This window comes from Oncorhynchus mykiss, chromosome 21 (assembly GCF_057628025.1).
Source record: "Oncorhynchus mykiss isolate SJ-2025 chromosome 21, ASM5762802v1, whole genome shotgun sequence".
NCBI classification, from domain to species: domain Eukaryota; kingdom Metazoa; phylum Chordata; class Actinopteri; order Salmoniformes; family Salmonidae; genus Oncorhynchus; species Oncorhynchus mykiss.
Window position 1 is genome coordinate 35,998,681 of NC_143042.1, and position 26,922 is coordinate 36,025,602.

The 26,922-nt window shown below is 40.7% G+C and overlaps 9 non-coding genes across 9 annotated transcripts; all 9 read left to right on the plus strand.

Moving 5' to 3' along the window:
• Positions 1-2,162: 2,162 nt before the first annotated feature.
• trnan-guu (transfer RNA asparagine (anticodon GUU)) lies at positions 2,163-2,236 on the plus strand. Its single transcript has one exon. It is a non-coding gene; the product is annotated as a tRNA-Asn (tRNA).
• Positions 2,237-5,653: 3,417 nt separating this feature from the next.
• trnan-guu (transfer RNA asparagine (anticodon GUU)) lies at positions 5,654-5,727 on the plus strand. Its single transcript has one exon. It is a non-coding gene; the product is annotated as a tRNA-Asn (tRNA).
• A 1,093-nt stretch (positions 5,728-6,820) lies between these two features.
• On the plus strand, positions 6,821-6,894 carry trnan-guu (transfer RNA asparagine (anticodon GUU)). The gene has a single exon. It is a non-coding gene; the product is annotated as a tRNA-Asn (tRNA).
• A 5,767-nt stretch (positions 6,895-12,661) lies between these two features.
• trnan-guu (transfer RNA asparagine (anticodon GUU)) lies at positions 12,662-12,735 on the plus strand. The gene has a single exon. It is a non-coding gene; the product is annotated as a tRNA-Asn (tRNA).
• A 2,260-nt stretch (positions 12,736-14,995) lies between these two features.
• trnan-guu (transfer RNA asparagine (anticodon GUU)) lies at positions 14,996-15,069 on the plus strand. The gene has a single exon. It is a non-coding gene; the product is annotated as a tRNA-Asn (tRNA).
• A 3,427-nt stretch (positions 15,070-18,496) lies between these two features.
• Positions 18,497-18,570, plus strand: trnan-guu (transfer RNA asparagine (anticodon GUU)). The gene has a single exon. It is a non-coding gene; the product is annotated as a tRNA-Asn (tRNA).
• Positions 18,571-20,830: 2,260 nt separating this feature from the next.
• Positions 20,831-20,904, plus strand: trnan-guu (transfer RNA asparagine (anticodon GUU)). The gene has a single exon. It is a non-coding gene; the product is annotated as a tRNA-Asn (tRNA).
• Positions 20,905-23,192: 2,288 nt separating this feature from the next.
• On the plus strand, positions 23,193-23,266 carry trnan-guu (transfer RNA asparagine (anticodon GUU)). The gene has a single exon. It is a non-coding gene; the product is annotated as a tRNA-Asn (tRNA).
• A 3,427-nt stretch (positions 23,267-26,693) lies between these two features.
• trnan-guu (transfer RNA asparagine (anticodon GUU)) lies at positions 26,694-26,767 on the plus strand. Its single transcript has one exon. It is a non-coding gene; the product is annotated as a tRNA-Asn (tRNA).
• Positions 26,768-26,922: the final 155 nt, after the last annotated feature.

Sequence of the window (26,922 nt, forward strand, 5' to 3'; positions counted from 1 at the left end):
GAGGGTCAATGCCAACACAAGCCTCTCTTCTGCAATCAGTTAGTGTGTTTGACTGTCAATTTAAAGGTTGGTGCTTTGACACCACCCAGGGATGACATTTTTCAGATTGTGAAGTCCCCCTTCCTGACTTGGCGTGAGCTTCCATGAGACTTTGGCCTGCTGAGGGTCAGTATAACCACAAGTCTCTGTGGTGCAATTTGTTGGCGCGTTAGACTGTTCATTTAAAAGTTGGTGATTTGAGCCCACCCAGGGATGCTGTCTTTCTATTTCTAGTGATATGGAAGACCTTCCTGGCCTTACAGTAAGCTTGCTTTTGACCTGCTGTGTTTCCTGTTGTAACATGTGATTGGTGTGTTGTTGAACATGAAAGATGACAACTTACTATACCTACTGGTAAAATGGCTGTCAATGGTCTCTGATCTTCTGTTACTCAATAGCTTGATCATTCTGTGTTCTCCAAGGAACATATCATTTATTCTTATTAATCTGGCTAGTATGACAATGTAAATGATGTCAATCTGGTATGAAAAAACATATTATTTATATTTATCTTGCGAGAAGGACAATGTTGGTCCAGTGTGTTTGTGTGTAAATGTATGCCTATACGCCATGAAAGTGACTAGCCACTTCATCATTCTTCCGGAGTCAGTCCCCTAATTATTTTTGAATGGGCTTGGCGATTATATATTACATTTGTGAAAATGCAGTTGTTTAAAATATATATTTATCATAATATATTTGTGATTGTGGCTGAATTTACTCCTGCCAGATGCCTTTTAATATAATGTTGCGCTGACGAACATTGCGCTACATCTTTTCCCTTTTAAGGCCATTCAAAAAGCTAACAAACATTAGAAAACTACAGGGCTACTTCCTTGAAAATGTTGCTGCACTTTCGATGCACGTTAACACAACCATTGGAACAAAGTGTTGTTGTTTCGTAAACTCCATGTTCAGTTGGATGAGAGCACAAATGGCCAGCGATCTAGCGTCAGTATTAAATACACCACAAGTCTCTGTGGCGCAATTGGTTAGAGCGTTAGACTGTTAATCTAAAGGTTGGTGGTTCGAACCCACCCAGGGACGATAGTTTTCAGTTTGTTGTGCTCCATGATGTCGATGTGACGTCCTGTACCTGTTATGAGATTCCTGTTAAATTGACGTGCTGAGGGTCAATGCCAACACAAGCCTCTCTTCTGCAATCAGTTAGTGTGTTTGACTGTCAATTTAAAGGTTGGTGCTTTGACACCACGCAGGGATGACATTTTTCAGATTGTGAAGTCCCCCTTCCTGAGCTTCCATGAGACTTTGGCCTGCTGAGGGTCAGTATAACCACAAGTCTCTGTGGTGCAATTTGTTGGCGCGTTAGACTGTTCATTTAAAAGTTGGTGATTTGAGCCCACCCAGGGATGCTGTCTTTCTATTTCTAGTGATATGGAAGACCTTCCTGGCCTTACAGTAAGCTTGCTTTTGACCTGCTGTGTTTCCTGTTGTAACATGTGTGTTGTTGAACATGAAAGATGACAAGTTACTATACCTACTGGTAAAATGGCTGTCAATGGTCTCTGATCTTCTGTTACTCAATAGCTTGATCATTCTGTGTTCTCCAAGGAACATATAATTTATTCTTACTAATCTGGCTAGTATGACAATGTAAATGATGTCAATCTGGTATGAAAAAACGTATTATTTATATTTATCTCGCGAGAAGGACAATGTTGGTCCAGTGTGTTTGTGTGTAAATGTATGCCTATACGCCATGAAAGTGACTAGCCACTTCATCATTCTTCCGGAGTCAGTCCCCTAATTATTTTTGAATAGGCTTGGCGATTATATATTACATTTGTGAAAATGCAGTTGTTTAAAATATATATTTATCATAATATATTTGTGATTGTGGCTGAATTTACTCCTGCCAGATGCCTTTTAATATAATGTTGCGCTGACGAACATTGCGCTACATCTTTTCCCTTTTAAGGCCATTCAAAAAGCTAACAAACATTAGAAAACTATAGGGCTACTTCCTTGAAAATGTTGCTGCACTTTCGATGCACGTTAACACAACCATTGGAACAAAGTGTTGTTGTTTCGTAAACTCCATGTTCAGTTGGATGAGAGTACAAATGGCCAGCGATCTAGCGTCAGTATTAAATACACCACAAGTCTCTGTGGCGCAATTGGTTAGCGCGTTAGACTGTTAATCTAAAGGTTGGTGGTTCGAGCCCACCCAGGGACGACAGTTTTCAGTTTGTTGTGCTCCATGATGTCGATGTGACGTCCTGTACCTGTTATGAGATTCCTGTTAAATTGACGTGCCAACACAAGCCTCTCTTGTGCAATCAGTTAGTGTGTTTGACTGTCAATTTAAAGGTTGGTGCTTTGACACCACCCAGGGATGACATTTTTCAGATTGTGAAGTCCCCCTTCCTGACTTGGCGTGAGCTTCCATGAGACTTTGGCCTGCTGAGGGTCAGTATAACCACAAGTCTCTGTGGTGCAATTTGTTGGCGCGTTAGACTGTTCATTTAAAAGTTGGTGATTTGAGCCCACCCAGGGATGCTGTCTTTCTATTTCTAGTGATATGGAAGACCTTCCTGGCCTTACAGTAAGCTTGCTTTTGACCTGCTGTGTTTCCTGTTGTAACATGTGATTGGTGTGTTGTTGAACATGAAAGATGACAACTTACTATACCTACTGGTAAAATGGCTGTCAATGGTCTCTGATCTTCTGTTACTCAATAGCTTGATCATTCTGTGTTCTCCAAGGAACATATCATTTATTCTTATTAATCTGGCTAGTATGACAATGTAAATGATGTCAATCTGGTATGAAAAAACGTATTATGTATATTTATCTCGCGAGAAGGACAATGTTGGTCCAGTGTGTTTGTGTGTAAATGTATGCCTATACGCCATGAAAGTGACTAGCCACTTCATCATTCTTCCGGAGTCAGTCCCCTAATTATTTTTGAATGGGCTTGGCGATTATATATTACATTTGTGAAAATGCAGTTGTTTAAAATATATATTTATCATAATATATTTGTGATTGTGGCTGAATTTACTCCTGCCAGATGCCTTTTAATATAATGTTGCGCTGACGAACATTGCGCTACATCTTTGCCCTTTTAAGGCCATTCAAAAAGCTAACAAACATTAGAAAACTACAGGGCTACTTCCTTGAAAATGTTGCTGCACTTTCGATGCACGTTAACACAACCATTGGAACAAAGTGTTGTTGTTTCGTAAACTCCATGTTCAGTTGGATGAGAGTACAAATGGCCAGCGATCTAGCGTCAGTATTAAATACACCACAAGTCTCTGTGGCGCAATTGGTTAGCGCGTTAGACTGTTAATCTAAAGGTTGGTGGTTTGAGCCCACCCAGGACTTCAGTTTGTTGTGCTTCATGATGTCGATGTGACGTTCTGTACCTGTTATGAGATTCCTGTTAAATTGCCGTGCTGAGGGTCAATGCCAACACAAGCCTCTCTCGTGCAATCAGTTAGCGTGTTTGACTGTCAATCTAAAGGTTGGTGCTTTGACACCACCAAGGGATGACATTTTTCAGATTGTGGAGATGTGAACTGACCCTTCCTGACTTGGCGTGAGCTTCCATGAGACTTTGGCCTGCTGAGGGTCAGTATAACCACAAGTCTCTGTGGTGCAATTTGTTGGCGCGTTAGACTGTTAATTTAAAAGTTGGTGATTTGAGCCCACCCAGGGATGCTGTCTTTCTATTTCTAGTGATATGGAAGACCTTCCTGGCCTTACAGTAAGCTTGCTTTTGACCTGCTGTGTTTCCTGTTGTAACATGTGATTGGTGTGTTGTTGAACATGAAAGATGACAAGTTACTATACCTACTGGTAAAATGGCTGTCAATGGTCTCTGATCTTCTGTTACTCAATAGCTTGATCATTCTGTGTTCTCCAAGGAACATATAATTTATTCTTATTCATCTGGCTAGTATGACAATGTAAATGATGTCAATCTGGTATGAAAAAACGTATTATTTATATTTATCTCGCGAGAAGGACAATGTTGGTCCAGTGTGTTTGTGTGTAAATGTATGCCTATACGCCATGAAAGTGACTAGCCACTTCATCATTCTTCCGGAGTCAGTCCCCTAATTATTTTTGAATGGGCTTGGCGATTATATATTACATTTGTGAAAATGCAGTTGTTTAAAATATATATTTATCATAATATATTTGTGATTGTGGCTGAATTTACTCCTGCCAGATGCCTTTTAATATAATGTTGCGCTGACGAACATTGCGCTACATCTTTTCCCTTTTAAGGCCATTCAAAAAGCTAACAAACATTAGAAAACTACAGGGCTACTTCCTTGAAAATGTTGCTGCACTTTCGATGCACGTTAACACAACCATTGGAACAAAGTGTTGTTGTTTCGTAAACTCCATGTTCAGTTGGATGAGAGCACAAATGGCCAGCGATCTAGCGTCAGTATTAAATACACCACAAGTCTCTGTGGCGCAATTGGTTAGCGCGTTAGACTGTTAATCTAAAGGTTGGTGGTTCAAGCCCACCCTGGGACGACAGTTTTCAGTTTGTTGTGCTCCATGATGTCGATGTGACGTCCTGTACCTGTTATGAGATTCCTGTTAAATTGCCGTGCTGAGGGTCAATGCCAACACAAGCCTCTCTCGTGCAATCAGTTAGTGTGTTTGACTGTCAATCTAAAGGTTGGTGCTTTGACACCACCCAGGGATGACATTTTTCAGATTGTGAAGTCCCCCTTCCTGACTTGGCGTTAGCTTCCATGAGACTTTGGCCTGCTGAGGGTCAGTATAACCACAAGTCTCTGTGGTGCAATTTGTTGGCGCGTTAGACTGTTCATTTAAAAGTTGGTTATTTGAGCCCACCCAGGGATGCTGTCTTTCTATTTCTAGTGATATGGAAGACCTTCTTGGCCTTAAGCAAGTAAGCTTGCTTTTGACCTGCTGTGTTTCCTGTTGTAACATGTTATTGGTGTGTTGTTGAACATGAAAGATGACAAGTTACTATACCTACTGGTAAAATGGCTGTCAATGGTCTCTGATCTTCTGTTACTCAATAGCTTGATCATTCTGTGTTCTCCAAGGAACATATAATTTATTCTTATTAATCTGGCTAGTATGACAACGTAAATGATGTCAATCTGGTATGAAAAAACGTATTATTTATATTTATCTCGCGAGAAGGACAATGTTGGTCCAGAGTTTTTGTGTGTAAATGTATGCCTATACGCCATAAAAGTGACTAGCCACTTCATCATTCTTCCGGAGTCAGTCCCCTAATTATTTTTGAATGGGCTTGGCGATTATATATTACATTTGTGAAAATGCAGTTGTTTAAAATATATATTTATCATAATATATTTGTGATTGTGGCTGAATTTACTCCTGCCAGATGCCTTTTAATATAATGTTGCGCTGACGAACATTGCGCTACATCTTTGCCCTTTTAAGGCCATTCAAACAGCTAACAAACATTAGAAAACTACAGGGCTACTTCCTTGAAAATGTTGCTGCACTTTCGATGCACGTTAACACAACCATTGGAACAAAGTGTTGTTGTTTCGTAAACTCCATGTTCAGTTGGATGAGAGCACAAATGGCCAGCGATCTAGCGTCAGTATTAAATACACCACAAGTCTCTGTGGCGCAATTGGTTAGCGCGTTAGACTGTTAATCTAAAGGTTGGTGGTTCGAGCCCACCCAGGGACGACAGTTTTCAGTTTGTTGTGCTCCATGATGTCGATGTGACGTCCTGTACCTGTTATGAGATTCCTGTTAAATTGCCGTGCTGAGGGTCAATGCCAACACAAGCCTCTCTCGTGCAATCAGTTAGTGTGTTTGACTGTCAATCTAAAGGTTGGTGCTTTGACACCACCCAGGGATGACATTTTTCAGATTGTGAAGTCCCCCTTCCTGACTTGGCGTTAGCTTCCATGAGACTTTGGCCTGCTGAGGGTCAGTATAACCACAAGTCTCTGTGGTGCAATTTGTTGTCGCGTTAGACTGTTCATTTAAAAGTTGGTGATTTGAGCCCACCCAGGGATGCTGTCTTTCTATTTCTAGTGATATGGAAGACCTTCCTGGCCTTACAGTAAGCTTGCTTTTGACCTGCTGTGTTTCCTGTTGTAACATGTGATTGGTGTGTTGTTGAACATGAAAGATGACAAGTTACTATACCTACTGGTAAAATGGCTGTCAATGGTCTCTGATCTTCTGTTACTCAATAGCTTGATCATTCTGTGTTCTCCAAGGAACATATAATTTATTCTTATTAATCTGGCTAGTATGACAACGTAAATGATGTCAATCTGGTATGAAAAAACGTATTATTTATATTTATCTTGCGAGAAGGACAATGTTGGTCCAGAGTTTTTGTGTGTAAATGTATGCCTATACGCCATAAAAGTGACTAGCCACTTCATCATTCTTCCGGAGTCAGTCCCCTAATTATTTTTGAATGGGCTTGGCGATTATATATTACATTTGTGAAAATGCAGTTGTTTAAAATATATATTTATCATAATATATTTGTGATTGTGGCTGAATTTACTCCTGCCAGATGCCTTTTAATATAATGTTGCGCTGACGAACATTGCGCTACATCTTTGCCCTTTTAAGGCCATTCAAACAGCTAACAAACATTAGAAAACTACAGGGCTACTTCCTTGAAAATGTTGCTGCACTTTCGATGCACGTTAACACAACCATTGGAACAAAGTGTTGTTGTTTCGTAAACTCCATGTTCAGTTGGATGAGAGCACAAATGGCCAGCGATCTAGCGTCAGTATTAAATACACCACAAGTCTCTGTGGCGCAATTGGTTAGCGCGTTAGACTGTTAATCTAAAGGTTGGTGGTTCGAGCCCACCCAGGGACGACAGTTTTCAGTTTGTTGTGCTCCATGATGTCGATGTGACGTCCTGTACCTGTTATGAGATTCCTGTTAAATTGCCGTGCTGAGGGTCAATGCCAACACAAGCCTCTCTCGTGCAATCAGTTAGTGTGTTTGACTGTCAATCTAAAGGTTGGTGCTTTGACACCACCCAGGGATGACATTTTTCAGATTGTGAAGTCCCCCTTCCTGACTTGGCGTTAGCTTCCATGAGACTTTGGCCTGCTGAGGGTCAGTATAACCACAAGTCTCTGTGGTGCAATTTGTTGTCGCGTTAGACTGTTCATTTAAAAGTTGGTGATTTGAGCCCACCCAGGGATGCTGTCTTTCTATTTCTAGTGATATGGAAGACCTTCCTGGCCTTACAGTAAGCTTGCTTTTGACCTGCTGTGTTTCCTGTTGTAACATGTGATTGGTGTGTTGTTGAACATGAAAGATGACAAGTTACTATACCTACTGGTAAAATGGCTGTCAATGGTCTCTGATCTTCTGTTACTCAATAGCTTGATCATTCTGTGTTCTCCAAGGAACATATAATTTATTCTTATTAATCTGGCTAGTATGACAACGTAAATGATGTCAATCTGGTATGAAAAAACGTATTATTTATATTTATCTTGCGAGAAGGACAATGTTGGTCCAGAGTTTTTGTGTGTAAATGTATGCCTATACGCCATAAAAGTGACTAGCCACTTCATCATTCTTCCGGAGTCAGTCCCCTAATTATTTTTGAATGGGCTTGGCGATTATATATTACATTTGTGAAAATGCAGTTGTTTAAAATATATATTTATCATAATATATTTGTGATTGTGGCTGAATTTACTCCTGCCAGATGCCTTTTAATATAATGTTGCGCTGACGAACATTGCGCTACATCTTTGCCCTTTTAAGGCCATTCAAACAGCTAACAAACATTAGAAAACTACAGGGCTACTTCCTTGAAAATGTTGCTGCACTTTCGATGCACGTTAACACAACCATTGGAACAAAGTGTTGTTGTTTCGTAAACTCCATGTTCAGTTGGATGAGAGCACAAATGGCCAGCGATCTAGCGTCAGTATTAAATACACCACAAGTCTCTGTGGCGCAATTGGTTAGCGCGTTAGACTGTTAATCTAAAGGTTAGTGGTTCGAGCCCACCCAGGGACGACAGTTTTCAGTTTGTTGTGCTCCATGATGTCGATGTGACGTCCTGTACCTGTTATGAGATTCCTGTTAAATTGCCGTGCTGAGGGTCAATGCCAACACAAGCCTCTCTCGTGCAATCAGTTAGTGTGTTTGACTGTCAATCTAAAGGTTGGTTCTTTGACACCACCCAGGGATGACATTTTTCAGATTGTGAAGTCCCCCTTCCTGACTTGGCGTTAGCTTCCATGAGACTTTGGCCTGCTGAGGGTCAGTATAACCACAAGTCTCTGTGGTGCAATTTGTTGGCGCGTTAGACTGTTCATTTAAAAGTTGGTGATTTGAGCCCACCCAGGGATGCTGTCTTTCTATTTCTAGTGATATGGAAGACCTTCCTGGCCTTACAGTAAGCTTGCTTTTGACCTGCTGTGTTTCCTGTTGTAACATGTGATTGGTGTGTTGTTGAACATGAAAGATGACAAGTTACTATACCTACTGGTAAAATGGCTGTCAATGGTCTCTGATCTTCTGTTACTCAATAGCTTGATCATTCTGTGTTCTCCAAGGAACATATAATTTATTCTTATTAATCTGGCTAGTATGACAACGTAAATGATGTCAATCTGGTATGAAAAAACGTATTATTTATATTTATCTCGCGAGAAGGACAATGTTGGTCCAGAGTTTTTGTGTGTAAATGTATGCCTATACGCCATGAAAGTGACTAGCCACTTCATCATTCTTCCGGAGTCAGTCCCCTAATTATTTTTGAATGGGCTTGGCGATTATATATTACATTTGTGAAAATGCAGTTGTTTAAAATATATATTTATCATAATATATTTGTGATTGTGGCTGAATTTACTCCTGCCAGATGCCTTTTAATATAATGTTGCGCTGACGAACATTGCGCTACATCTTTTCCCTTTTAAGGCCATTCAAAAAGCTAACAAACATTAGAAAACTACAGGGCTACTTCCTTGAAAATGTTGCTGCACTTTCGATGCACGTTAACACAACCATTGGAACAAAGTGTTGTTGTTTCGTAAACTCCATGTTCAGTTGGATGAGAGCACAAATGGCCAGCGATCTAGCGTCAGTATTAAATACACCACAAGTCTCTGTGGCGCAATTGGTTAGCGCGTTAGACTGTTAATCTAAAGGTTGGTGGTTCAAGCCCACCCTGGGACGACAGTTTTCAGTTTGTTGTGCTCCATGATGTCGATGTGACGTCCTGTACCTGTTATGAGATTCCTGTTAAATTGCCGTGCTGAGGGTCAATGCCAACACAAGCCTCTCTCGTGCAATCAGTTAGTGTGTTTGACTGTCAATCTAAAGGTTGGTGCTTTGACACCACCCAGGGATGACATTTTTCAGATTGTGAAGTCCCCCTTCCTGACTTGGCGTTAGCTTCCATGAGACTTTGGCCTGCTGAGGGTCAGTATAACCACAAGTCTCTGTGGTGCAATTTGTTGGCGCGTTAGACTGTTCATTTAAAAGTTGGTTATTTGAGCCCACCCAGGGATGCTGTCTTTCTATTTCTAGTGATATGGAAGACCTTCTTGGCCTTAAGCAAGTAAGCTTGCTTTTGACCTGCTGTGTTTCCTGTTGTAACATGTTATTGGTGTGTTGTTGAACATGAAAGATGACAAGTTACTATACCTACTGGTAAAATGGCTGTCAATGGTCTCTGATCTTCTGTTACTCAATAGCTTGATCATTCTGTGTTCTCCAAGGAACATATAATTTATTCTTATTAATCTGGCTAGTATGACAACGTAAATGATGTCAATCTGGTATGAAAAAACGTATTATTTATATTTATCTCGCGAGAAGGACAATGTTGGTCCAGAGTTTTTGTGTGTAAATGTATGCCTATACGCCATAAAAGTGACTAGCCACTTCATCATTCTTCCGGAGTCAGTCCCCTAATTATTTTTGAATGGGCTTGGCGATTATATATTACATTTGTGAAAATGCAGTTGTTTAAAATATATATTTATCATAATATATTTGTGATTGTGGCTGAATTTACTCCTGCCAGATGCCTTTTAATATAATGTTGCGCTGACGAACATTGCGCTACATCTTTGCCCTTTTAAGGCCATTCAAACAGCTAACAAACATTAGAAAACTACAGGGCTACTTCCTTGAAAATGTTGCTGCACTTTCGATGCACGTTAACACAACCATTGGAACAAAGTGTTGTTGTTTCGTAAACTCCATGTTCAGTTGGATGAGAGCACAAATGGCCAGCGATCTAGCGTCAGTATTAAATACACCACAAGTCTCTGTGGCGCAATTGGTTAGCGCGTTAGACTGTTAATCTAAAGGTTGGTGGTTCAAGCCCACCCTGGGATGACAGTTTTCAGTTTGTTGTGCTCCATGATGTCGATGTGACGTCCTGTACCTGTTATGAGATTCCTGTTAAATTGCCGTGCTGAGGGTCAATGCCAACACAAGCCTCTCTCGTGCAATCAGTTAGTGTGTTTGACTGTCAATCTAAAGGTTGGTGCTTTGACACCACCCAGGGATGACATTTTTCAGATTGTGAAGTCCCCCTTCCTGACTTGGCGTTAGCTTCCATGAGACTTTGGCCTGCTGAGGGTCAGTATAACCACAAGTCTCTGTGGTGCAATTTGTTGGCGCGTTAGACTGTTCATTTAAAAGTTGGTTATTTGAGCCCACCCAGGGATGCTGTCTTTCTATTTCTAGTGATATGGAAGACCTTCTTGGCCTTAAGCAAGTAAGCTTGCTTTTGACCTGCTGTGTTTCCTGTTGTAACATGTGATTGGTGTGTTGTTGAACATGAAAGATGACAAGTTACTATACCTACTGGTAAAATGGCTGTCAATGGTCTCTGATCTTCTGTTACTCAATAGCTTGATCATTCTGTGTTCTCCAAGGAACATATAATTTATTCTTATTAATCTGGCTAGTATGACAACGTAAATGATGTCAATCTGGTATGAAAAAACGTATTATTTATATTTATCTCGCGAGAAGGACAATGTTGGTCCAGAGTTTTTGTGTGTAAATGTATGCCTATACGCCATAAAAGTGACTAGCCACTTCATCATTCTTCCGGAGTCAGTCCCCTAATTATTTTTGAATGGGCTTGGCGATTATATATTACATTTGTGAAAATGCAGTTGTTTAAAATATATATTTATCATAATATATTTGTGATTGTGGCTGAATTTACTCCTGCCAGATGCCTTTTAATATAATGTTGCGCTGACGAACATTGCGCTACATCTTTGCCCTTTTAAGGCCATTCAAACAGCTAACAAACATTAGAAAACTACAGGGCTACTTCCTTGAAAATGTTGCTGCACTTTCGATGCACGTTAACACAACCATTGGAACAAAGTGTTGTTGTTTCGTAAACTCCATGTTCAGTTGGATGAGAGCACAAATGGCCAGCGATCCAGCGTCAGTATTAAATACACCACAAGTCTCTGTGGCGCAATTGGTTAGCGCGTTAGACTGTTAATCTAAAGGTTAGTGGTTCGAGCCCACCCAGGGACGACAGTTTTCAGTTTGTTGTGCTCCATGATGTCGATGTGACGTCCTGTACCTGTTATGAGATTCCTGTTAAATTGCCGTGCTGAGGGTCAATGCCAACACAAGCCTCTCTCGTGCAATCAGTTAGTGTGTTTGACTGTCAATCTAAAGGTTGGTTCTTTGACACCACCCAGGGATGACATTTTTCAGATTGTGAAGTCCCCCTTCCTGACTTGGCGTTAGCTTCCATGAGACTTTGGCCTGCTGAGGGTCAGTATAACCACAAGTCTCTGTGGTGCAATTTGTTGGCGCGTTAGACTGTTCATTTAAAAGTTGGTGATTTGAGCCCACCCAGGGATGCTGTCTTTCTATTTCTAGTGATATGGAAGACCTTCCTGGCCTTACAGTAAGCTTGCTTTTGACCTGCTGTGTTTCCTGTTGTAACATGTGATTGGTGTGTTGTTGAACATGAAAGATGACAAGTTACTATACCTACTGGTAAAATGGCTGTCAATGGTCTCTGATCTTCTGTTACTCAATAGCTTGATCATTCTGTGTTCTCCAAGGAACATATAATTTATTCTTATTAATCTGGCTAGTATGACAACGTAAATGATGTCAATCTGGTATGAAAAAACGTATTATTTATATTTATCTCGCGAGAAGGACAATGTTGGTCCAGAGTTTTTGTGTGTAAATGTATGCCTATACGCCATAAAAGTGACTAGCCACTTCATCATTCTTCCGGAGTCAGTCCCCTAATTATTTTTGAATGGGCTTGGCGATTATATATTACATTTGTGAAAATGCAGTTGTTTAAAATATATATTTATCATAATATATTTGTGATTGTGGCTGAATTTACTCCTGCCAGATGCCTTTTAATATAATGTTGCGCTGACGAACATTGCGCTACATCTTTGCCCTTTTAAGGCCATTCAAACAGCTAACAAACATTAGAAAACTACAGGGCTACTTCCTTGAAAATGTTGCTGCACTTTCGATGCACGTTAACACAACCATTGGAACAAAGTGTTGTTGTTTCGTAAACTCCATGTTCAGTTGGATGAGAGCACAAATGGCCAGTGATCTAGCGTCAGTATTAAATACACCACAAGTCTCTGTGGCGCAATTGGTTAGCGCGTTAGACTGTTAATCTAAAGGTTGGTGGTTCGAGCCCACCCAGGGACGACAGTTTTCAGTTTGTTGTGCTCCATGATGTCGATGTGACGTCCTGTACCTGTTATGAGATTCCTGTTAAATTGCCGTGCTGAGGGTCAATGCCAACACAAGCCTCTCTCGTGCAATCAGTTAGTGTGTTTGACTGTCAATCTAAAGGTTGGTGCTTTGACACCACCCAGGGATGACATTTTTCAGATTGTGAAGTCCCCCTTCCTGACTTGGCGTGAGCTTCCATGAGACTTTGGAATGCTGAGGGTCAGTATAACCACAAGTCTCTGTGGTGCAATTTGTTGGCGCGTTAGACTGTTCATTTAAAAGTTGGTGATTTGAGCCCACCCAGGGATGCTGTCTTTCTATTTCTAGTGATATGGAAGACCTTCCTGGCCTTACAGTAAGCTTGCTTTTGACCTGCTGTGTTTCCTGTTGTAACATGTGATTGGTGTGTTGTTGAACATGAAAGATGACAAGTTACTATACCTACTGGTAAAATGGCTGTCAATGGTCTCTGATCTTCTGTTACTCAATAGCTTGATCATTCTGTGTTCTCCAAGGAACATATAATTTATTCTTATTAATCTGGCTAGTATGACAACGTAAATGATGTCAATCTGGTATGAAAAAACGTATTATTTATATTTATCTCGCGAGAAGGACAATGTTGGTCCAGAGTTTTTGTGTGTAAATGTATGCCTATACGCCATAAAAGTGACTAGCCACTTCATCATTCTTCCGGAGTCAGTCCCCTAATTATTTTTGAATGGGCTTGGCGATTATATATTACATTTGTGAAAATGCAGTTGTTTAAAATATATATTTATCATAATATATTTGTGATTGTGGCTGAATTTACTCCTGCCAGATGCCTTTTAATATAATGTTGCGCTGACGAACATTGCGCTACATCTTTGCCCTTTTAAGGCCATTCAAACAGCTAACAAACATTAGAAAACTACAGGGCTACTTCCTTGAAAATGTTGCTGCACTTTCGATGCACGTTAACACAACCATTGGAACAAAGTGTTGTTGTTTCGTAAACTCCATGTTCAGTTGGATGAGAGCACAAATGGCCAGCGATCTAGCGTCAGTGTTAAATACACCACAAGTCTCTGTGGCGCAATTGGTTAGCACGGTAGACTGTTAATCTAAAGGTTGGTGGTTTGAGCCCACCCAGGGACGACAGTTTTCAGTTTGTTGTGCTCCATTATGTCGATGTGACGTCCTGTACCTGTTATGAGATTCCTGTTAAATTGCCGTGCTGAGGGTCAATGCCAACACAAGCCTCTCTCGTGCAATCAGTTAGTGTGTTTGACTGTCAATCTAAAGGTTGGTGCTTTGACACCACCCAGGGATGACATTTTTCAGATTGTGAAGTCCCCCTTCCTGACTTGGCGTGAGCTTCCATGAGACTTTGGCCTGCTGAGGGTCAGTATAACCACAAGTCTCTGTGGTGCAATTTGTTGGCGCGTTAGACTGTTCATTTAAAAGTTGGTGATTTGAGCCCACCCAGGGATGCTGTCTTTCTATTTGTAGTGATATGGAAGACCTTCCTGGCCTTACAGTAAGCTTGCTTTTGACCTGCTGTGTTTCCTGTTGTAACATGTGATTGGTGTGTTGTTGAACATGAAAGATGACAAGTTACTATACCTACTGGTAAAATGGCTGTCAATGGTCTCTGATCTTCTGTTACTCAATAGCTTGATCATTCTGTGTTCTCCAAGGAACATATAATTTATTCTTATTAATCTGGCTAGTATGACAACGTAAATGATGTCAATCTGGTATGAAAAAACGTATTATTTATATATTTCTCGCGAGAAGGACAATGTTGGTCCAGTGTGTTTGTGTGTAAATGTATGCCTATACGCCATAAAAGTGACTAGCCACTTCATCATTCTTCCGGAGTCAGTCCCCTAATTATTTTTGAATGGGCTTGGCGATTATATATTACATTTGTGAAAATGCAGTTGTTTAAAATATATATTTATCATAATATATTTGTGATTGTGGCTGAATTTACTCCTGCCAGATGCCTTTTAATATAATGTTGCGCTGACGAACATTGCGCTACATCTTTGCCCTTTTAAGGCCATTCAAACAGCTAACAAACATTAGAAAACTACAGGGCTACTTCCTTGAAAATGTTGCTGCACTTTCGATGCACGTTAACACAACCATTGGAACAAAGTGTTGTTGTTTCGTAAACTCCATGTTCAGTTGGATGAGAGCACAAATGGCCAGCGATCTAGCGTCAGTGTTAAATACACCACAAGTCTCTGTGGCGCAATTGGTTAGCGCGTTAGACTGTTAATCTAAAGGTTGGTGGTTCGAGCCCACCCAGGGACGACAGTTTTCAGTTTGTTGTGCTCCATGATGTCGATGTGACGTCCTGTACCTGTTATGAGATTCCTGTTAAATTGCCGTGCTGAGGGTCAATGCCAACACAAGCCTCTCTCGTGCAATCAGTTAGTGTGTTTGACTGTCAATCTAAAGGTTGGTGCTTTGACACCACCCAGGGATGATGTTTTTCAGATTGTGAAGTCCCCCTTCCTGACTTGGCGTTAGCTTCCATGAGACTTTGGCCTGCTGAGGGTCAGTATAACCACAAGTCTCTGTGGTGCAATTTGTTGGCGCGTTAGACTGTTCATTTAAAAGTTGGTGATTTGAGCCCACCCAGGGATGCTGTCTTTCTATTTCTAGTGATATGGAAGACCTTCCTGGCCTTACAGTAAGCTTGCTTTTGACCTGCTGTGTTTCCTGTTGTAACATGTGATTGGTGTGTTGTTGAACATGAAAGATGACAAGTTACTATACCTACTGGTAAAATGGCTGTCAATGGTCTCTGATCTTCTGTTACTCAATAGCTTGATCATTCTGTGTTCTCCAAGGAACATATAATTTATTCTTATTAATCTGGCTAGTATGACAACGTAAATGATGTCAATCTGGTATGAAAAAACGTATTATTTATATTTATCTCGCGAGAAGGACAATGTTGGTCCAGAGTTTTTGTGTGTAAATGTATGCCTATACGCCATAAAAGTGACTAGCCACTTCATCATTCTTCCGGAGTCAGTCCCCTAATTATTTTTGAATGGGCTTGGCGATTATATATTACATTTGTGAAAATGCAGTTGTTTAAAATATATATTTATCATAATATATTTGTGATTGTGGCTGAATTTACTCCTGCCAGATGCCTTTTAATATAATGTTGCGCTGACGAACATTGCGCTACATCTTTGCCCTTTTAAGGCCATTCAAACAGCTAACAAACATTAGAAAACTACAGGGCTACTTCCTTGAAAATGTTGCTGCACTTTCGATGCACGTTAACACAACCATTGGAACAAAGTGTTGTTGTTTCGTTAACTCCATGTTCAGTTGGATGAGAGCACAAATGGCCAGTGATCTAGCGTCAGTATTAAATACACCACAAGTCTCTGTGGCGCAATTGGTTAGCGCGTTAGACTGTTAATCTAAAGGTTGGTGGTTTGAGCCCACCCAGGGACGACAGTTTTCAGTTTGTTGTGCTCCATGATGTCGATGTGACGTCCTGTACCTGTTATGAGATTCCTGTTAAATTGCCGTGCTGAGGGTCAATGCCAACACAAGCCTCTCTCGTGCAATCAGTTAGTGTGTTTGACTGTCAATCTAAAGGTTGGTGCTTTGACACCACCCAGGGATGACATTTTTCAGATTGTGAAGTCCCCCTTCCTGACTTGGCGTGAGCTTCCATGAGACTTTGGCCTGCTGAGGGTCAGTATAACCACAAGTCTCTGTGGTGCAATTTGTTGGCGCGTTAGACTGTTCATTTAAAAGTTGGTGATTTGAGCCCACCCAGGGATGCTGTCTTTCTATTTCTAGTGATATGGAAGACCTTCCTGGCCTTACAGTAAGCTTGCTTTTGACCTGCTGTGTTTCCTGTTGTAACATGTGATTGGTGTGTTGTTGAACATGAAAGATGACAAGTTACTATACCTACTGGTAAAATGGCTGTCAATGGTCTCTGATCTTCTGTTACTCAATAGCTTGATCATTCTGTGTTCTCCAAGGAACATATAATTTATTCTTATTAATCTGGCTAGTATGACAACGTAAATGATGTCAATCTGGTATGAAAAAACGTATTATTTATATTTATCTCGCGAGAAGGACAATGTTGGTCCAGTGTGTTTGTGTGTAAATGTATGCCTATACGCCATAAAAGTGACTAGCCACTTCATCATTCTTCCGGAGTCAGTCCCCTAATTATTTTTGAATGGGCTTGGCGATTATATATTACATTTGTGAAAATGCAGTTGTTTAAAATATATATTTATCATAATATATTTGTGATTGTGGCTGAATTTACTCCTGCCAGATGCCTTTTAATATAATGTTGCGCTGACGAACATTGCGCTACATCTTTGCCCTTTTAAGGCCATTCAAACAGCTAACAAACATTAGAAAACTACAGGGCTACTTCCTTGAAAATGTTGCTGCACTTTCGATGCACGTTAACACAACCATTGGAACAAAGTGTTGTTGTTTCGTAAACTCCATGTTCAGTTGGATGAGAGCACAAATGGCCAGTGATCTAGCGTCAGTATTAAATACACCACAAGTCTCTGTGGCGCAATTGGTTAGCGCGTTAGACTGTTAATCTAAAGGTTGGTGGTTTGAGCCCACCCAGGGACGACAGTTTTCAGTTTGTTGTGCTCCATGATGTCGATGTGACGTCCTGTACCTGTTATGAGATTCCTGTTAAATTGCCGTGCTGAGGGTCAATGCCAACACAAGCCTCTCTCGTGCAATCAGTTAGTGTGTTTGACTGTCAATCTAAAGGTTGGTGCTTTGACACCACCCAGGGATGACATTTTTCAGATTGTGAAGTCCCCCTTCCTGACTTGGCGTGAGCTTCCATGAGACTTTGGCCTGCTGAGGGTCAGTATAACCACAAGTCTCTGTGGTGCAATTTGTTGGCGCGTTAGACTGTTCATTTAAAAGTTGGTGATTTGAGCCCACCCAGGGATGCTGTCTTTCTATTTCTAGTTATATGGAAGACCTTCCTGGCCTTACAGTAAGCTTGCTTTTGACCTGCTGTGTTTCCTGTTGTAACATGTGATTGGTGTGTTGTTGAACATGAAAGATGACAAGTTACTATACCTACTGGTAAAATGGCTGTCAATGGTCTCTGATCTTCTGTTACTCAATAGCTTGATCATTCTGTGTTCTCCAAGGAACATATAATTTATTCTTATTAATCTGGCTAGTATGACAACGTAAATGATGTCAATCTGGTATGAAAAAACATATTATTTATATTTATCTCGCGAGAAGGACAATGTTGGTCCAGAGTTTTTGTGTGTAAATGTATGCCTATACGCCATAAAAGTGACTAGCCACTTCATCATTCTTCCGGAGTCAGTCCCCTAATTATTTTTGAATGGGCTTGGCGATTATATATTACATTTGTGAAAATGCAGTTGTTTAAAATATATATTTATCATAATATATTTGTGATTGTGGCTGAATTTACTCCTGCCAGATGCCTTTTAATATAATGTTGCGCTGACGAACATTGCGCTACATCTTTGCCCTTTTAAGGCCATTCAAACAGCTAACAAACATTAGAAAACTACAGGGCTACTTCCTTGAAAATGTTGCTGCACTTTCGATGCACGTTAACACAACCATTGGAACAAAGTGTTGTTGTTTCGTAAACTCCATGTTCAGTTGGATGAGAGCACAAATGGCCAGCGATCTAGCGTCAGTATTAAATACACCACAAGTCTCTGTGGCGCAATTGGTTAGCGCGTTAGACTGTTAATCTAAAGGTTGGTGGTTCGAGCCCACCCAGGGACGACAGTTTTCAGTTTGTTGTGCTCCATGATGTCGATGTGACGTCCTGTACCTGTTATGAGATTCCTGTTAAATTGCCGTGCTGAGGGTCAATGCCAACACAAGCCTCTCTCGTGCAATCAGTTAGTGTGTTTGACTGTCAATCTAAAGGTTGGTGCTTTGACACCACCCAGGGATGACATTTTTCAGATTGTGAAGTCCCCCTTCCTGACTTGGCGTTAGCTTCCATGAGACTTTGGCCTGCTGAGGGTCAGTATAACCACAAGTCTCTGTGGTGCAATTTGTTGGCGCGTTAGACTGTTCATTTAAAAGTTGGTGATTTGAGCCCACCCAGGGATGCTGTCTTTCTATTTCTAGTTATATGGAAGACCTTCCTGGCCTTACAGTAAGCTTGCTTTTGACCTGCTGTGTTTCCTGTTGTAACATGTGATTGGTGTGTTGTTGAACATGAAAGATGACAAGTTACTATACCTACTGGTAAAATGGCTGTCAATGGTCTCTGATCTTCTGTTACTCAATAGCTTGATCATTCTGTGTTCTCCAAGGAACATATAATTTATTCTTATTAATCTGGCTAGTATGACAACGTAAATGATGTCAATCTGGTATGAAAAAACGTATTATTTATATTTATCTCGCGAGAAGGACAATGTTGGTCCAGAGTTTTTGTGTGTAAATGTATGCCTATACGCCATAAAAGTGACTAGCCACTTCATCATTCTTCCGGAGTCAGTCCCCTAATTATTTTTGAATGGGCTTGGCGATTATATATTACATTTGTGAAAATGCAGTTGTTTAAAATATATATTTATCATAATATATTTGTGATTGTGGCTGAATTTACTCCTGCCAGATGCCTTTTAATATAATGTTGCGCTGACGAACATTGCGCTACATCTTTGCCCTTTTAAGGCCATTCAAACAGCTAACAAACATTAGAAAACTACAGGGCTACTTCCTTGAAAATGTTGCTGCACTTTCGATGCACGTTAACACAACCATTGGAACAAAGTGTTGTTGTTTCGTAAACTCCATGTTCAGTTGGATGAGAGCACAAATGGCCAGTGATCTAGCGTCAGTATTAAATACACCACAAGTCTCTGTGGTGCAATTGGTTAGCGCGTTAGACTGTTAATCTAAAGGTTGGTGGTTCGAGCCCACCCAGGGACGACAGCTTTCAGTTTGTTGTGCTCCATGATGTCGATGTGACGTCCTGTACCTGTTATGAGATTCCTGTTAAATTGCCGTGCCGAGGGTCAATGCCAACACAAGCGTCTCTCGTGCAATCAGTTAGTGTGTTTGACTGTCAATCTAAAGGTTGGTGCTTTGACACCACCCAGGGATGACATTTTTCAGATTGTGAAGTCCCCCTTCCTGACTTGGCGTGAGCTTCCATGAGACTTTGGCCTGCTGAGGGTCAGTATAACCACAAGTCTCTGTGGTGCAATTTGTTGGCGCGTTAGACTGTTCATTTAAAAGTTGGTGATTTGAGCCCACCCAGGGATGCTGTCTTTCTATTTCTAGTGATATGGAAGACCTTCCTGGCCTTACAGTAAGCTTGCTTTTGACCTGCTGTGTTTCCTGTTGTAACATGTGATTGGTGTGTTGTTGAACATGAAAGATGACAAGTTACTATACCTACTGGTAAAATGGCTGTCAATGGTCTCTGATCTTCTGTTACTCAATAGCTTGATCATTCTGTGTTCTCCAAGGAACATATAATTTATTCTTATTAGTCTGGCTAGTATGACAACGTAAATGATGTCAATCTGGTATGAAAAAACGTATTATTTATATTTATCTCGCGAGAAGGACAATGTTGGTCCAGTGTGTTTGTGTGTAAATGTATGCCTATACGCCATAAAAGTGACTAGCCACTTCATCATTCTTCCGGAGTCAGTCCCCTAATTATTTTTGAATGGGCTTGGCGATTATATATTACATTTGTGAAAATGCAGTTGTTTAAAATATATATTTATCATAATATATTTGTGATTGTGGCTGAATTTACTCCTGCCAGATGCCTTTTAATATAATGTTGCGCTGACGAACATTGCGCTACATCTTTTCCCTTTTAAGGCCATTCAAAAAGCTAACAAACATTAGAAAACTACAGGGCTACTTCCTTGAAAATGTTGCTGCACTTTCGATGCACGTTAACACAACCATTGGAACAAAGTGTTGTTGTTTCGTAAACTCCATGTTCAGTTGGATGAGAGCACAAATGGCCAGCGATCTAGCGTCAGTGTTAAATACACCACAAGTCTCTGTGGCGCAATTGGTTAGCGCGTTAGACTGTTAATCTAAAGGTTGGTGGTTCGAGCCCACCCAGGGACGACAGTTTTCAGTTTGTTGTGCTCCATGATGTCGATGTGACGTCCTGTACCTGTTATGAGGTACCTGTTATGAGATTCCTGTTAAATTGCCGTGCTGAGGGTCAATGCCAACACAAGCCTCTCTCGTGCAATCAGTTAGTGTGTTTGACTGTCAATCTAAAGGTTGGTGCTTTGACACCACCCAGGGATGACGTTTTTCAGATTGTGAAGTCCCCCTTCCTTACTTGGCGTTAGCTTCCATGAGACTTTGGCCTGCTGAGGGTCAGTATAACCACAAGTCTCTGTGGTGCAATTTGTTGGCGCGTTAGACTGTTCATTTAAAAGTTGGTGATTTGAGCCCACCCAGGGATGCTGTCTTTCTATTTCTAGTGATATGGAAGACCTTCCAGGCCTTACAGTAAGCTTGCTTTTGACCTGCTGTGTTTCCTGTTGTAACATGTGATTGGTGTGTTGTTGAACATGAAAGATGACAAGTTACTATACCTACTGGTAAAATGGCTGTCAATGGTCTCTGATCTTCTGTTACTCAATAGCTTGATCATTCTGTGTTCTCCAAGGAACATATAATTTATTCTTATTAATCTGGCTAGTATGACAACGTAAATGATGTCAATCTGGTATGAAAAAACGTATTATTTATATTTATCTCGCGAGAAGGACAATGTTGGTCCAGTGTGTTTGTGTGTAAATGTATGCCTATACGCCATAAAAGTGACTAGCCACTTCATCATTCTTCCGGAGTCAGTCCCCTAATTATTTTTGAATGGGCTTGGCGATTATATATTACATTTGTGAAAATGCAGTTGTTTAAAATATATATTTATCATAATATATTTGTGATTGTGGCTGAATTTACTCCTGCCAGATGCCTTTTAATATAATGTTGCGCTGACGAACATTGCGCTACATCTTTGCCCTTTTAAGGCCATTCAAACAGCTAACAAACATTAGAAAACTACAGGGCTACTTCCCTGAAAATGTTGCTGCACTTTCGATGCACGTTAACACAACCATTGGAACAAAGTGTTGTTGTTTCGTAAACTCCATGTTCAGTTGGATGAGAGCACAAATGGCCAGCGATCTAGCGTCAGTATTAAATACACCACAAGTCTCTGTGGCGCAATTGGTTAGTGCGTTAGACTGTTAATCTAAAGGTTGGTGGTTCGAGCCCACCCAGGGACGACAGTTTTCAGTTTGTTGTGCTCCATGATGTCGATGTGACGTCCTGTACCTGTTATGAGGTACCTGTTATGAGATTCCTGTTAAATTGCCGTGCTGAGGGTCAATGCCAACACAAGCCTCTCTCGTGCAATCAGTTAGTGTGTTTGACTGTCAATCTAAAGGTTGGTGCTTTGACACCACCCAGGGATGACATTTTTCAGATTGTGAAGTCCCCCTTCCTGACTTGGCGTGAGCTTCCATGAGACTTTGGCCTGCTGAGGGTCAGTATAACCACAAGTCTCTGTGGTGCAATTTGTTGGCGCGTTAGACTGTTCATTTAAAAGTTGGTGATTTGAGCCCACCCAGGGATGCTGTCTTTCTATTTCTAGTGATATGGAAGACCTTCCTGGCCTTACAGTAAGCTTGCTTTTGACCTGCTGTGTTTCCTGTTGTAACATGTGATTGGTGTGTTGTTGAACATGAAAGATGACAAGTTACTATACCTACTGGTAAAATGGCTGTCAATGGTCTCTGATCTTCTGTTACTCAATAGCTTGATCATTCTGTGTTCTCCAAGGAACATATAATTTATTCTTATTAATCTGGCTAGTATGACAACGTAAATGATGTCAATCTGGTATGAAAAAACGTATTATTTATATATTTCTCGCGAGAAGGACAATGTTGGTCCAGAGTTTTTGTGTGTAAATGTATGCCTATACGCCATAAAAGTGACTAGCCACTTCATCATTCTTCCGGAGTCAGTCCCCTAATTATTTTTGAATGGGCTTGGCGATTATATATTACATTTGTGAAAATGCAGTTGTTTAAAATATATATTTATCATAATATATTTGTGATTGTGGCTGAATTTACTCCTGCCAGATGCCTTTTAATATAATGTTGCGCTGACGAACATTGCGCTACATCTTTGCCCTTTTAAGGCCATTCAAACAGCTAACAAACATTAGAAAACTACAGGGCTACTTCCTTGAAAATGTTGCTGCACTTTCGATGCACGTTAACACAACCATTGGAACAAAGTGTTGTTGTTTCGTAAACTCCATGTTCAGTTGGATGAGAGCACAAATGGCCAGTGATCTAGCGTCAGTATTAAATACACCACAAGTCTCTGTGGCGCAATTGGTTAGCGCGTTAGACTGTTAATCTAAAGGTTGGTGGTTCGAGCCCACCCAGGGACGACAGTTTTCAGTTTGTTGTGCTCCATGATGTCGATGTGACGTCCTGTACCTGTTATGAGATTCCTGTTAAATTGCCGTGCTGAGGGTCAATGCCAACACAAGCCTCTCTCGTGCAATCAGTTATTGTGTTTGACTGTCAATCTAAAGGTTGGTGCTTTGACACCACCCAGGGATGACATTTTTCAGATTGTGAAGTCCCCCTTCCTGACTTGGCGTGAGCTTCCATGAGACTTTGGCCTGCTGAGGGTCAGTATAACCACAAGTCTCTGTGGTGCAATTTGTTGGCGCGTTAGACTGTTCATTTAAAAGTTGGTGATTTGAGCCCACCCAGGGATGCTGTCTTTCTATTTCTAGTTATATGGAAGACCTTCCTGGCCTTACAGTAAGCTTGCTTTTGACCTGCTGTGTTTCCTGTTGTAACATGTGATTGGTGTGTTGTTGAACATGAAAGATGACAAGTTACTATACCTACTGGTAAAATGGCTGTCAATGGTCTCTGATCTTCTGTTACTCAATAGCTTGATCATTCTGTGTTCTCCAAGGAACATATAATTTATTCTTATTAATCTGGCTAGTATGACAACGTAAATGATGTCAATCTGGTATGAAAAAACGTATTATTTATATTTATCTCGCGAGAAGGACAATGTTGGTCCAGTGTGTTTGTGTGTAAATGTATGCCTATACGCCATAAAAGTGACTAGCCACTTCATCATTCTTCCGGAGTCAGTCCCCTAATTATTTTTGAATGGGCTTGGCGATTATATATTACATTTGTGAAAATGCAGTTGTTTAAAATATATATTTATCATAATATATTTGTGATTGTGGCTGAATTTACTCCTGCCAGATGCCTTTTAATATAATGTTGCGCTGACGAACATTGCGCTACATCTTTGCCCTTTTAAGGCCATTCAAACAGCTAACAAACATTAGAAAACTACAGGGCTACTTCCTTGAAAATGTTGCTGCACTTTCGATGCACGTTAACACAACCATTGGAACAAAGTGTTGTTGTTTCGTAAACTCCATGTTCAGTTGGATGAGAGCACAAATGGCCAGTGATCTAGCGTCAGTATTAAATACACCACAAGTCTCTGTGGCGCAATTGGTTAGCGCGTTAGACTGTTAATCTAAAGGTTGGTGGTTTGAGCCCACCCAGGGACGACAGTTTTCAGTTTGTTGTGCTCCATGATGTCGATGTGACGTCCTGTACCTGTTATGAGATTCCTGTTAAATTGCCGTGCTGAGGGTCAATGCCAACACAAGCCTCTCTCGTGCAATCAGTTAGTGTGTTTGACTGTCAATCTAAAGGTTGGTGCTTTGACACCACCCAGGGATGAAATTTTTCAGATTGTGAAGTCCCCCTTCCTGACTTGGCGTTAGCTTCCATGAGACTTTGGCCTGCTGAGGGTCAGTATAACCACAAGTCTCTGTGGTGCAATTTGTTGGCGCGTTAGACTGTTCATTTAAAAGTTGGTGATTTGAGCCCACCCAGGGATGCTGTCTTTCTATTTCTAGTTATATGGAAGACCTTCCTGGCCTTACAGTAAGCTTGCTTTTGACCTGCTGTGTTTCCTGTTGTAACATGTGATTGGTGTGTTGTTGAACATGAAAGATGACAAGTTACTATACCTACTGGTAAAATGGCTGTCAATGGTCTCTGATCTTCTGTTACTCAATAGCTTGATCATTCTGTGTTCTCCAAGGAACATATAATTTATTCTTATTAATCTGGCTAGTATGACAACGTAAATGATGTCAATCTGGTATGAAAAAACGTATTATTTATATTTATCTCGCGAGAAGGACAATGTTGGTCCAGAGTTTTTGTGTGTAAATGTATGCCTATACGCCATAAAAGTGACTAGCCACTTCATCATTCTTCCGGAGTCAGTCCCCTAATTATTTTTGAATGGGCTTGGCGATTATATATTACATTTGTGAAAATGCAGTTGTTTAAAATATATATTTATCATAATATATTTGTGATTGTGGCTGAATTTACTCCTGCCAGATGCCTTTTAATATAATGTTGCGCTGACGAACATTGCGCTACATCTTTGCCCTTTTAAGGCCATTCAAACAGCTAACAAACATTAGAAAACTACAGGGCTACTTCCTTGAAAATGTTGCTGCACTTTCGATGCACGTTAACACAACCATTGGAACAAAGTGTTGTTGTTTCGTAAACTCCATGTTCAGTTGGATGAGAGCACAAATGGCCAGTGATCTAGCGTCAGTATTAAATACACCACAAGTCTCTGTGGTGCAATTGGTTAGCGCGTTAGACTGTTAATCTAAAGGTTGGTGGTTCGAGCCCACCCAGGGACGACAGCTTTCAGTTTGTTGTGCTCCATGATGTCGATGTGACGTCCTGTACCTGTTATGAGATTCCTGTTAAATTGCCGTGCCGAGGGTCAATGCCAACACAAGCGTCTCTCGTGCAATCAGTTAGTGTGTTTGACTGTCAATCTAAAGGTTGGTGCTTTGACACCACCCAGGGATGACATTTTTCAGATTGTGAAGTCCCCCTTCCTGACTTGGCGTGAGCTTCCATGAGACTTTGGCCTGCTGAGGGTCAGTATAACCACAAGTCTCTGTGGTGCAATTTGTTGGCGCGTTAGACTGTTCATTTAAAAGTTGGTGATTTGAGCCCACCCAGGGATGCTGTCTTTCTATTTCTAGTGATATGGAAGACCTTCCTGGCCTTACAGTAAGCTTGCTTTTGACCTGCTGTGTTTCCTGTTGTAACATGTGATTGGTGTGTTGTTGAACATGAAAGATGACAAGTTACTATACCTACTGGTAAAATGGCTGTCAATGGTCTCTGATCTTCTGTTACTCAATAGCTTGATCATTCTGTGTTCTCCAAGGAACATATAATTTATTCTTATTAATCTGGCTAGTATGACAACGTAAATGATGTCAATCTGGTATGAAAAAACGTATTATTTATATTTATCTCGCGAGAAGGACAATGTTGGTCCAGTGTGTTTGTGTGTAAATGTATGCCTATACGCCATAAAAGTGACTAGCCACTTCATCATTCTTCCGGAGTCAGTCCCCTAATTATTTTTGAATGGGCTTGGCGATTATATATTACATTTGTGAAAATGCAGTTGTTTAAAATATATATTTATCATAATATATTTGTGATTGTGGCTGAATTTACTCCTGCCAGATGCCTTTTAATATAATGTTGCGCTGACGAACATTGCGCTACATCTTTGCCCTTTTAAGGCCATTCAAACAGCTAACAAACATTAGAAAACTACAGGGCTACTTCCCTGAAAATGTTGCTGCACTTTCGATGCACGTTAACACAACCATTGGAACAAAGTGTTGTTGTTTCGTAAACTCCATGTTCAGTTGGATGAGAGCACAAATGGCCAGTGATCTAGCGTCAGTATTAAATACACCACAAGTCTCTGTGGCGCAATTGGTTAGCGCGTTAGACTGTTAATCTAAAGGTTGGTGGTTCGAGCCCACCCAGGGACGACAGTTTTCAGTTTGTTGTGCTCCATGATGTCGATGTGACGTCCTGTACCTGTTATGAGGTACCTGTTATGAGATTCCTGTTAAATTGCCGTGCTGAGGGTCAATGCCAACACAAGCCTCTCTCGTGCAATCAGTTAGTGTGTTTGACTGTCAAT